Consider the following 13,768-nt stretch of genomic DNA (forward strand, 5'->3'; position numbering starts at 1 on the left):
GATAGCCCCTGGGATGAGCCCAGAGGCAGCTGTGCTTATGTAAAGGTCAAATAAGGGCCAGCAGCATCACCGGCTATTATTAATTATTTAGTAATTAGCCATTCTTTACCTATCTCTGCCTATGGACAGGGTATTTTAGGTCTTACATTTAATCTAGTCTCCAACACTACTCTTACAGAGTCACAGTGTACACAGAACAGAACTTGTAAATTAGGAGGATAAGAAAATAAGACAGAACAGTCTCCTTCATTTTCATAAGTAACTTTCAGAGGCCTAAAGAATTCCTAGTGCTATATTTAAACCATATTTGGGGGCTTTGTAAGGATGCTTCATAAATTGGAAGTGGTTAGTAGTACTTGACTGATAAATATTTACTGCATGGATGGATGGATGGATGGAAGGATAGATGGATAGATGGATGGATATGCAACTTCATGTATGAAGCAACTAGAAAACCAGACATTCTATCACTTGATTCAACTGCTTAGAAACCGAAAAGAACCTGGCATAATCAACAAACAGAGCCAACACCTCAAACAGAGCTCAAATTAAATCACGAGTAAGTTTACTAGATTCAGATTCTTTTACAGGCAGAGTGTTTTAAAGAAATAATATAAAAGATTATAAAGAAAGACTTTGGGTTCAGCCATCGGGGCTACTTATGATATTGATTTGGACGTACTTGCATACAGCATGACTTCCACAGCAGTACTGCAGGAACACACATTGTGGTTCTCTCTCCTTGTATGAAGCCTCAGGTTTTTCTCCAGCTGGGAAACTATTACCCCATCAGCTTCTAAACATATTATCATTTGCCTCAAGCTGGAAAAGGCCCCATGAGAAGAATATTTTGGCTATTAGACATTTCTAGATTTTGCTCTGAGTAAAGGGCTCCAATCTTTCCATGCTTATTAATTCCTTGGCATTCTTTAATCAGCAATACTAATAGCTAACATTTATTAAGCTCTTACTTTGAACCAGGCACTGTTCTCAGCATTATACATGCATCATCACATTTAATTCTTAGAAGAGCTCTTGTAGTCATTACTATTATTACCCACATTTCACAGGTGAGGAAGGAGGCACTGTGATGGTAGGCAATTTCTTATGTCATCCAGCTAAAACGTGGTAGACCCTGAACTCACACCCAGTAGCCTGTCCTCCTAACCACCAAAACCCTCCATTAAATGACACTGGTCCATACCATTTGCATAAAGGAAAGATCCTCACTCCCTTAATCCTTACTTTTTGGGGACCCCTACTCCAACCACTACTATAATAAAACACACAAAAAAAAATCTATTTCAGCTTAGATCATTCTATTTCTATTTCAAAGTAGAAATGTTTCTACAAAGATAATTGAGTTTCTCTACCTTGATCTCATGCTGGTACTTCTTGTTCTCTCCAACTCCTAAATTAGCATTACTCAGGTCTGTTTTGAGGGAAGTTCTATGATTATGTTTTCTGAGGTCAAATAAGCTTGAAAAATGGTGGATTAAACAGCTAAACATCTCTTCACTATAAGACTCTCACTTCTCAGGGTCTTTATTTATTGGTATGCATTATACAACTTCAAGGGTGGGCCAGGATATAATATGCAGTGTTTTGCAAACCTATCTGACTAGAGAACCCTTTTGTCACAGAATACCTTGAAGGCCCCCCAGAATACACACAGGAAAATGCTGCCAGAAAGGAAAGGGGTCCCCATGTCTGTGGCATCGGCCCTCATCTCAGACCACAGGCTATCTTTCTAGTTTGCCCCAAGTTCTCTCTAAATTATATACAGGCTTTCATCTCCACCTCATCTCAACTCACTCCCTCTCACAAACTCTGTCCCTTCGGCAAACTACAATAGAAGACATCATCCATAATGGGAGCAGGAGGGTATTTTTTATTCTGTATGGATTCATTTTATAATTTTCAGGTCAAATTTAGTGCCAGGAAAAAGTCATCACTCCAGATGAGCTTCCTCTCAGCAGATAATAGGAACCAAGTCATCTGCTTGGGTTTCCTTTTTCTGCCTTCCTTATGAGACTGCTATTTAAATAAATAAAGCTTTCCTCAAAGCTTGCGTTCCTGCTCAGCTGTAAGATCTGACTCATTCCAAGTTTCTGGGGCTTCTATCTCTCCCTCCTCTAACAGTTTATTTTCCTTTAAATTGTCCTTTCAACATAAGCCTTAATAGTTGGGGTTTCAAACCCTTTAGAGGAAATTAATTAATTGGTTAATTAATTAATGAAATTATTCAACAAATGGAGGCTCAGGACCTGTAATGCAACAGGCTTCATATACCATGAGGACTGAACAGGCTGCGGTCTGCACTCTCCTGAAGTTTGCAGCCTTGTGAGGGAGACTGGCAAGAAATAAGTACATAACTATGCAGTAGTAACAAATTGTGAAAAGGCCTCACAGTACTTATAAAAAGAGAATGAATGCCCTGGATGAGAGTAACCAGGGCAGTAGATGGAGTAGACAGGGCTCCACCTTTAGGTTTTCTGGAAAGAGGGAAGGATGAAAGATGAATAGGTTGGTGCTGAGGAGCAAAGTCAGCAGAGGCTAGACCCACAGAGTCCTGTAAGCCAAGCCACGGCAAGGATTTCAGCCCTAAACCTGTAAGCAAATGGCAGCCGTGAAGGAGTTTTAAACCAAGAAGGCTCATGATCAGATTTCTGTTTAAAAAAAAAAAATAAATAACTCCAGCTACAATGTGGTGAATAGATTAGAAGGGGACAGAGAAAATGTACAGAGACCGTCAGGAGACTGCTGCAAGTTGCAGGTCTTGAAACTGTTAAGCAAATAACAATTAGGTTTATTTCCGATCAGTTCCTCATCGTCAAGGAATGGTAATGGTGTTGTCAAAGCAAAATGGAAGTAAAGGTATATAAAAACGCTTGCAAATACTCAGGGATATTTGGAAATAATGCATTCACAAGCATTCCACATAAGTCCTGTAAGGCCCTTCACCTCCCTGGTTCTTCACGGGCAGACCCTGCTATACACTCCATGCTACTGAAGGACACCAAGGCCCTTCTGGAGTCCCCAAGGCCACACCATCTGCCCACACTTAGCTGGGTGCCAAAGTGGGGCAAGGAAGCAGATGTAAAGGAGAAAAAGATGGCATGTGATTGAGCCAGATGCCGGAGAGGTCCTTGAAGGAAAGCACTCTAGAAGCACTACTCACTCAGGAGGAATGTTTCTATGGTCAGAATCCAGGCTTGAGGTTAAGAAAACTTTTACCCTCACCCACAAGCAGCCTGCAAAGCCTCACCTGCGCACATTAACAATGAGCCTCTTTGTCTTGTTTGATATGTTCTTACTAATTCATCAGATAGTTTATAAACTTTGACAGCATACATCAAATGGGACCAGTCTCATTCATTCACTGTTTTCCCCCCAAAATGTCTAATAAATATATAGGAGCTGATAAATTTTCCTCTTTAAAATTAAAATATAAATCTTCCCTTTAAAAATCAATATCCCTTAAATTTTCTCTAATAAAGAAAAATATAGAGATCTCCTCTGGCCTGCTGTAAGAAGCAATGCTATTTACTTACTGAGTCTTCAGCCATCCTATACATTTCTATTGTCCTCCCTGTAACCTTGTGCTACCTTCCTGAAAATGCCACCTCACCCTACTCCCTCCAGGGCCAATCCCTTTACCACAATTTTACAAATGAAGAGTAAAAAGTATAGGCTAAAATGCATTTTACTCTTGCCAAGTGCCAGATCTTACACGAGTGCCTTATACACATTGTCAGGCAATTATTACAACGTCAGGTGATGTGCGTTATGATCCCCATCAGACAGATGAGGAAACTTGAGACTTGAGTTCAGCAATTTGCCCTCATCACATATTGAGCAGCAGAGGCACATCTGAATCTATGTTGATCTGGCTCCGAAGCCTAACTTTTTAACCACTATGGCCTTCCACACGCAGAGGAATTTAACTCTGTACCCAGAGGAATTTTTCTTTCAACTCTGGGCAAAGTTATTAACTGATTGGGTCTTGGTAGCTGAATATGAACAAAACTGAAAGCCAGGCCCTTTCCATTAAACCAAGCATGTAAGGGGAAATAACTCTGCCTCACTAGAAAATCTTAAGTTGGACACATGAAAGAGAAAGTTAGCGCTAATCATTGTGTGCCCTCGTTTTCTAAGAAAGTTTTCCTTTCTTGGAAAGGAAAAACAATGCACATGGCATACCAGGTAGAGTTATTTAATGTTATTTCATTGCAGAAAAGTTATTGCTTTCTAAGACAAAGCTATTTATTTTTTTCTGGCAACTCAATGGCAAGTAAGAATATAATACATGAGATTCTCACTGGATGAGCTAAGCAGTCTTCTACTTGCTGTATTTTGGCTTTAGGGGATGAGGCTGTGTAGTGCAACCTCATTGCTGTATAGCCAACCTAAAACATAGCCTTGAAACGACAAAAAGAAGAGGAAGAAAGAGAACGAATGAAAGAACTGACCTAAACACATGTTCACACACACACACACACACGCACACACACACACACACCCCTTTCGTGGAAACACATGCATACATACTCTTTCATGGAAACAGCTTCCAATTTGTTTCATAATTGCATTGAGTCATCTGGGCTGACATTCAGACCATTTCTCAAATTCACCATGCCCCTTACAGACATAAAAATTAGGCATTTAAGGAAATTTCCCTCCTCTCCATCTAATATCTTTCACTTTAGGTAGTTGGATGGAGGTGGTTGGGGGAAGAGGGGGCAGAAGTTTTGGAAATCAGAGTTGATGAATTGCAAACGTGTGCAAGTGATGCACAGGGTGGGAGGGAGTAAAAAATGAAATTCTTCTGTGAAAATAATGCACATGTCCCAGGAAAATCAGTCACACATTTTTTATGAATCAATAGACCAGTGCTTTCTTTATATGTGTGCCAAGCAGCATTCCTGGATAACTGTTCCATGTCTCATGAGGTGTAAGCCACTTCACTCCATCTTATTAGAAACATTCAAAACAAGGCAAAGATTTTGAAACCCATAAAATTTATGAAATCCTAAGCATACCAAAGACAGAATGAACGAGGGACTCCTCTATTTAACTGGCTTTAACTTATATTCACTTTAGCAGTTTAACCCACCTTTAAAATCTCACCAAGATTTGAAAACATTAATAACTATAAACCATTTTAAAATATAGTCTCCCACTTTCTCAACAACCTCAAAACTCACTTGCTTAAAACTTCAAGGACACAAAAATAAATCCCAGAGTGCCAGGAAAATTGACTATAACCTTTGTCACTCACCTGATTGATTACCCACCTCACAGGCCATTTGCAAGATTAGTAGGCAACGTAGCTACCAGGCTTTGTATTCCCTCTAAATTCCAGACAGTAGTTAATGAGGAGAGAAGTGATCAAGGAAGCCTATTTATTCTGAAGCCCAGTTCATGGTGGCAAGCAGAATACATTCTTCAGAACAACCAATCAATACACCACCATAAACTTGTGAGTGTGCAGTTTTAAGTAACATAGAAGTATTTAATTTTTCTACTACAAGGTAGACTGAAGGGAAAACTCAGTTTAAATATTTACTGTTTTAATTTAGCAGTGATTATAAACATGGCATGCCAGGTAAAGTTAAGAAAGAAGAAAAAAAGCAAGTGTAAACCATGGCTCTGCCCTCAAGGATCTTAATTAGGGCTCAGAAATTCAACTGATTTTATTCTTTAATGCTCTTTTCACAGACGAGGAAACAGAAGCTTAGAAAGGCAAAGTAATTTCCCCCAAAATACACAGCAGAGCTAAGATTTAAACATAGCCCTGTCTAATTCTAAAGCCTTGCTGAAAAAATCAACTGCACTTCAGATAGTAAGACCTGGATGTTTTTCATTGTAAATTCAATAAAAGCTAACACAGAGTGCTTATTTCACTCCAGGCATTGTTGTAAGCACTCAGCACAAACTAATTTATTTACTCCTTATAATAACTGTATAAATAAGTACTATGATTACCCCCGACTTCACAAATGAGGACAAGTTTACAGAGAGGTTAAACAACTTGCCTAGGGTCAAACATTTCATAAATGGTAAGTCTGAATTCAAACCAAGACAGCCGGCTTCAGGCTGTTCTCTATGCCGTTCCATTATCTACCTGTCTAAGGCATGGTGGCCCCAAAAGGTCCAGCAAATGCTGGTTCCATTAGTAGGATAATAACAATACCCAGAACCTTAAAAGAAATGCTCTACCATACTCTATGCTTATCAGATTATACCTGGTCTAGTTCATTCAGATATCTTTACAGTATTTTACAAAAAAAAAATTGACGAAATGAAACTTGCCCTGTGGAGAGCAAGAAGGAGAGAAAATGTGGAAGCAATGTCCAAAGATCATGGAGAAATTGGGGCTGTTTGGCCTGGACAAGGAAACTTCAAGGGCACACATTTATCATCCTCCAAAAATGTCAAGAGGGCCTTAACCACTCTAAGAAGAAGTAGGAAGCAGCCCAGGGACCTTACTCATTCATCATTCGTTTGCTTTTTTACTGAGTGGCCTGTAGGTGTCAAATGGAGAAAATGCTCCCTAGCTTAATAACTTTTGTACTTCAGAAGTGGAAGTACAGCTCACTCATCAATGAAATTCTTTTCCCAGAATGTATCCAGCAGAAGTGGGAAGAACAGATAACAGAGACCAACCATCTCAGCACCCGGTGGAAAGTTGGACAAGTGATCTATGAGACCTTGCTAATAAGCAGATGCTATGATTCATGTATCCTGTCCTGCACTACCACTGCCAAAAAATGCCATCAAAATCCTCACAAATTACAGCTCTTAATTATCTTTAAGAGGCCAAAAGAAGCAACCTTCAAAAAAGAAGGAAAAAAAAGTCTTAAATGGCTTTTACATTGAGAATTTGACAAGTTTAAACAAAAGTGAAACATACCACACTTTGAAAATATGCCAAAGGACTACTTGTGTTCTAAAACAAGAGAGTAATTATGCAGGAAAAATGCAATTTCTCTCCTCCATTTCCTTTATCTCAAGCTCCTCTCTCATTAATTTATTCATGAACATATCTCAATAATAACTATCTTGTACTTAGAGAGTATCTTGCCCATTTTTAAATGTTTTTACATAAACAAGAAACTGGCATCAGCATCATGGTTCTCTCTGAGCGACAAGACCAGCTCTTAACAGGTTAGCCCTGAGCAACATACAGCAGTAGCGGTCTCTCACCACTGGCTACTCTAGCAAAACATTTTACAATTTCTGAGTCAGGAGAAGTATCTAAGGTCAAGATCTATAAACACATTCCAGAATATGAGCACTTCCAAGTAAAAAAACCAATCAAACCCACTGCAATGGTTTTAAATTCAAGGCAGACAATCCTTCCCATGGACTACTGTAATCTTTGTTAAAATTAAGATTCATGCTTATTTTAGTTTTGCTATTAGTGTGGCTTTTTAAAATTTCTTTTTTCTTGAACCATGTATTACTTGGAAAAAAAATAATAAAAATATTCTGCTATTTCAAGACATCCTTCTAGATAGGAAAATGAATTTTCCATAGATAAAGAATATTCTACCTGCACCAATCCTGTGAGTTTTTAGTGATACTTTTTCTTTTGACTTGATCAATGGACTGAGAGATTGCATGAATCAGTCAAAACAATTTAAATGAATCTACGAAGAGACAGTAACAGGATTCTACCATGTCAGGATAAGACTCCAGCCTAGGCCTGCTCACTGCTTCTGGGTGTTGCTTCAATGCAAGTTTTTGTTTGTTAGTTTTGTTTTTTAAAGAACAGGTTGGAGGAGTGGGGTGGGAGATAATACACTAAGAAGAAAAACAAACTCTCCCAACAACAGCAACAAAATTCTTACTCTATAGTTTACAATACTATTGGAAACAGAAATACCATTTAGCTGTAGCCAGAATCATTCAAACAGGCACTCAGCCCTGAATCAAGGAGCAAACATATCAGTGGAAGGTACATGTCTCCATGTAGCCTTGATGACTCCAGAACTAAGAACAAAGAGAAATCATAGCAGGATCTGGTGACAGCAGTTCACAGTAGGTCTCTCACATCACTTACAACCTCGATTTGGGGGGAGGAGAGAGAAGAGAAAAAAGAAAAGAGAAGACAGAATACCTCTCTATTGGAACACTGTCTCCAAAAAAATAAAATCATAAATATATCTGAAAATCCTGGGAATGTAAATACCCTCTCAAATCATCTCCCACCCTCTCACTGTCCTTCTTTGGGTTTGGGGAACCAAAAGAGATTATAAAAACCACAACATATTCTTGCTATTGTGGGATTTGAAGAAACCAAGAGATTGTGACTAACAAAGTCTATGAAGATAATTGTGTTTCCATTAGCACCACTAATGAAGAGAAGTGAGAGATAAATAATGGACAATCCAAAAACCATTTGTATTTGATCCTACAGTAAGATAGATGAGTTCTCTCGCATTAGGCTAGGCTTCCTAAATATTTCCCCACTTTTTAAGCCAAGGATAAAATCAGACTGCCTTCAAGAACACACACTAACCAATGATGGGAGAAAAGGCCAAGAAAGGCTGGGTGGCCTTGGACAAATCTGAGAGGAATTCAACTTGGTGGTGTGCATATCTTTCAATCTATCCTTTAGGGAACACCAACTATATGTCAGGAGCTACGTTCACTACTTACATTATCACCTCTACTAAGTGTTTGGATAGCACTGCCCTATAAGTACTACCACCCCCATGTTGCAGGGAGAAAAAAAAATATCTAAGCAAAAGGAGGGTAAAGAACTTACCTGGCCACCAACTGGGAGCTGGGCTCAGGCCTAAATATACGTGTCACCAGTGCCTATATTCTTTCTACTATGCCTTGCTGCTTCCCATTTTTAAGAGACAATGCTCACAGTGGAGAATTCCCAGGCAGATCATCAAAAGAGGATGTGTACAGCATTTCACAACAGACACAAAAGTATTCAGATTTACCAGGGAAGGGTGATATTTAACCGTTTACTAATGGGACCTACTGTAGACCACCCTGGTATAAAATATGAATTTCTTCAGAGATGTATATGTTGACAGTTTCTGCTGAAAGCATGCAGTTTGTTTGTTGCTACTTCTCCACCAAGTTTATTTAATAGAATATTTTGCAAAGCTACATTTCAGGTTAGCTCTTACACTTTGACAAATGCAGTATAAGATTGGCGTTAAATCTCAACAGCATCTCATTAGTATAAATTAGTGACTCAATATTTATAACTAGAAAACAAGTAGTTAAGAGACCCCAGCTAAGACAAGTTTCATTAAAACAATAATGACTTAATACACATTATGCCTAGTTTCAGAGAGCTTCAAGCTCCCTAATCGTTTTCTGGATGGTTTCCATTCCAACCAGCTTCCATGTTGGTGTAAACCCATCAATCTACAGTAGGGATAAGCATGGGAGAATGAACATAGTGTTAAGTCTACAGAGACCTTGTTGCAATGTCAAAATCAAGTTTTGTTAGTTTAAATTACAGCTTTACAAAATAGGCACTGTCAAGGCAAATGTCTCCTGGAGCCTGTCTGGTTGCCTGGAGCAAATGTTCTACCAAGTTGGGTAGAGAAACCGGCTTCCATTTGTCTGGCAGTTTTCTCACTGCTTCCAAGGTGCTTGGCAGTGATAACACACTCTACAACCTGGTAAACATGACAGAGCAACTGGGGTCTCCAGAGTGCATCAACTTCTGATGCTCCACAGGGGAACGATCTCTCATAGCAACCAATCAAGTTCTTTGCTCATAACATCCCTCTATTTACTCCCATTGTAACTGGAAACCCACAAGCTTTCACTGAAGCACTTGCTAACTTCCTCAGCTCGAGGCCTCAACTTTTCAACACAAAGGACCCCTTCTGGATTCTTCCCCTGTGGGTACCATGTTTCAAAGACTCCATCTGTCATGTACTTATTATGGTGACCAGAACTGTCTCCTTTCATAGATTTTGAAATACTGAAAATAGCTCACAGACTCCACACTACCTAAGTTCGGAGACATCAGTCTGGAAAGCAATAAAATTATAATGTGAAGCAGGAAATAACAACAATAACATTTCACATTTATTGAGTGCTTATTATTTATGCCAGGCATTGTGCTAAGTGCATTATTTGCATTATCCAGTTTAATACCGACCACAACCAAGTGAGGTGGGCAATGTAATTATCTTCCTCATGGAAAGATTCAGGAACATTAAGTAATTTGCCCAAGGCCACCAAGCTAGTGCCAGAGCAAAGTTCTGAATTCTTGCTCTGTGGCTTCAAGCCACTACTATCCTCTACTCCACTGGTTCCCCTGCCTCTCACTCCCAGTGGCACTTCCAGATCCCTCTTCTCCTTTTGGAGAATTTCATATGCACTGTACACACTTTGGGGACTCTTGGAAAGCTCTGAGTTATCATTTTACACCCCTCAACATTTCCATCCTCAGTCTGGGAAGGGATACTACTTACCCTCACAGGAGAATGACAGGCAGATGACAGACAGAGACAGCAAGAACACCTAGAGCATCAGACACATTCAGCCCAAGTCAAGAGCATTCCAGAATACACCAAACTGCTAGGTGTTTAGTTACTATTAATATATACCCACACCTAACTTGGTCTACTAAGAGTAATAATGTTGGAACCTTTCTCCTGGGCATCTTAGAGTCTTTCAAATATTTCCTTCTAAATTCTCTTCTTTTAATGAGAAAGGCAAAAAGGCTTTAATAGGCGATGCCTCAAGATTTATGATGAAAATACTAACATAGCCTTGGACAATGAACTCTGGGAACTCTTGCTACCTAATTCCTATTCTCACCACAAGGGGAAAAGAAAGTACCTAAGTGGGCTGGGGGCAGCAGCTTCCTCTAGATGCTCAGAGTTCAAATTATGGGCTCTCTAAGGATAGCTAAATGTCTGCATGCAGACATGATTAAACTTTAGAGCATACATGAATAATATTATGGTGTATGGGGAGAGGAGAATGGGGAGAACAGAACACCCAATGGTATCTTCAGTATGATTTCCACTGTGTGCAAAAGTTATGAATTCATGGATAAGGACTATGAGTGAACACACAAATATATTAAAAGTTTTACTGTTACAAATGGTGAGCCCACACACATTTTTCCTTGTGTTTTGAGTTCAGTTTCTGTTGTAATATTTGTGCAATAAATAATAATTTCAAAAGCATATTATGTACAGAGTGTATAATTATGTGGCACAACTATAAACAAATTAGCTTTATAACATGCCAGTCAAGCATTAACATTTGGAAAATAAGAGTTAGGATACTTATGTGAGGTTACTTACTTACCTCTGTCTCTGTCTGAAGAAACTATGTCCAGTTGCAAGATTCCTTTTGATCATTCTCTGTGCCATCAGGCACAAATCTGGTGGACAGCACTCTGCCTCTACTAGGAGCTCAACAAGTGCTCTAGAATAACTGAATGAGGCCTTCCATGAGCGTTGTTTTGCAACTCAGACAAAGACCAGCAAGATTACAACTACAGTGGATACAAGTTGGGTTCCTTAATAACCCAGCACCACAAAGCTAAGTTCTGTACTGGGGAAAAAATGTGTATGGAGGAGAGGATGATTCTTCAGTGCAAAGTGCAAAGAGGAGAGAGTACTGTGAATCAGGTTTGTGGTGAGGGCTTCCTATTGGTCCTTGATCTGTAGGACACAAGCCCCCTTCTTAGCAGGCCTGACAAAAAATACTAAGGTGCACAGCATCTCAAGGACTTGGCAGGTTGGCATAGAAGCCAGGCACAAAGGCCAAAGTTGGCCCAGTCACAATGAGCTGCAGGCCAGCGTGGAAGGACACTGGGCTGATACCAGTATATTCAGACTCCCTGAGGAGCAGCGTGTCTTTGACCAATTTAAATTCTGGATTATTAGAAGTTACAAATAATCAGTAATAGTAACAACTGCCATAATCATTGTCGAGGGCTTGCCATGCATATTAGGGACATCCTGCCATAACATCTCTAGGCTTTCATGGTTCCAAAAAACAACAGAGAACTTGGGAACCAGATACCTTCTCTAAAACACATTTGATCCTAACAAGGAATTGGAAGGGTGTCCCCACTAATGCAGAGATTCCAACACAACCAAGTCATGAGACTCTGCAATCACTTAATAGATGCTGTTCAGAGAAGGTTGTGGGGGACAACAAAAGAAAGCAGAAGAAAGAAATACACAACTGTTGGCACTGGGATTCATGCTAAGGCTTAAGTAATCTCACAATTTGACTGCATACTGCAAATAAAAATGATGCAAAATAAGTGCCTATTTGCTAAAAACAAAAATGTGTAAAAACCTATGTCTTGAATAAAGTTTCTTCTCTATTCTCCTTCACGACATTCCCAGATCCTACTCATTCTCCCAAGCTCAGTGCAGAGGCATGTGCCCCATGAAACTCCTGATCCCCTTGCTGATCCTCTCACTTCTGTCCAGGGGGTGGAGACTGCCTCCCCTGAACTCACATGGTTATCAGCACCTCGCCAGAGATAATAAAATAATAAGAGCAGCCATTTGTCAAGTGCTAACTCTAGACCAGGCCCTTTTCACAGCTTATTTCAAATCCTAAAACAACCCTTCCAGGACGCTGTGTATTATGCACAATTCAAAGATTTAGAAACTGAAGTTCAAGATTAAGTAAATTGCCCAAAGCCAAATGTGCTCATAAGTGGTAGAGCCTGAATTTGATCCCAGGTCTATCAGACTCTGGAGCTCTTTGCTCTGCATCCTGCCATATCCTATGGCCCAGCCTCCCTCTGCCTCATATTTCTCTGTCTCTTACTAGGTGACAAGATCCTTGAGGACCCGACTCATTCCTGAGTCATCGCACACTCATTGATGCTTTAAGTAATCCCTGAACTATGGTCAACAGCACACAGGTAAGCAGCACATAGAAAGTAGAGATTTAATAAACACTTGTTTAATGAGTGATAAAATGACAGAAAACCCACGGGAACAGGTAGAAAGAGCAATTGTCATAGAGTTGGCAAAAACAAAAAAACAACAACAACAACAAAAAAAAAACTGCGCTAGTATTTCTCTGAATCTTTAATTATAGAATGTCCTCCTTTTTGCTTGATTCGTCCTGACCTGCCATGGCTGCTTTTTCATTAGCAGCTTCACTCCAGCCACGCCTGGGATCTCTTCAGTGTGGTGCCAAGGCGTGTGGCCCTCCAGGCAGGGAGAGCAACAGCTTGTTTCCAAAGATAACTAACGACATGACCATGCTCGGCAGTAACCCTCATGCCACAAGCTTCAGCATCCCCCAGACAGCCGGAATCGGGAAAAGAGAAGCAGATCAAGGAAGGTGGGATATTTGGCCCCTGCCCATCATTTCCATGGTCCAACAGTAACCTATGGATCTTATCCTAGATTTATTTTTTCTTTTAAAGGATAAAGGACAAGTGGTCAGGGGCAGGCCCATAAATTTGCTCTGACTTTTATTAGATGGGGAATATTTTCGTCGGCGAGGTCAGCATAACTTGGAAGAAAAGACAGAAAACTCTCCACAAGTGAACCACCTCGTTACCCCTGACATAACACAGGCCTGCTGCCTACTGACAAGGGAGTCGCCTGCTATCATGCACAGTTAGAACTCCTTAAAAGTCATCAAAATAGGTTAATTTTTCCCATTCAACATTATCTTTTCATGGATTTCACATCTCATACACAGATTCTAGGGGGAAAGGAACATGACTGGGACTATTAAGTAATGGAGCTGAATCCTTTCAAGATGAAAGAAAACTGGACTC

At 39.9% G+C, this 13,768-nt stretch overlaps 1 protein-coding gene and 1 pseudogene across 2 annotated transcripts in view; one reads left to right on the top strand and one right to left on the bottom strand.

The window, feature by feature from the left end:
* The window catches only part of ROR1 (receptor tyrosine kinase like orphan receptor 1), a 408,712-nt gene that overhangs the window by 300,625 nt on the left and 94,319 nt on the right, over window positions 1-13,768 (bottom strand). The gene's annotated exons all lie outside the window — the stretch shown is intronic.
* The window catches only part of LOC134729658 (cofilin-1-like), a 159,479-nt pseudogene that overhangs the window by 111,558 nt on the left and 34,153 nt on the right, over window positions 1-13,768 (top strand).

Source organism: Pan paniscus, chromosome 1 (genome assembly GCF_029289425.2).
Source record: "Pan paniscus chromosome 1, NHGRI_mPanPan1-v2.0_pri, whole genome shotgun sequence".
NCBI lineage: Eukaryota > Metazoa > Chordata > Mammalia > Primates > Hominidae > Pan > Pan paniscus.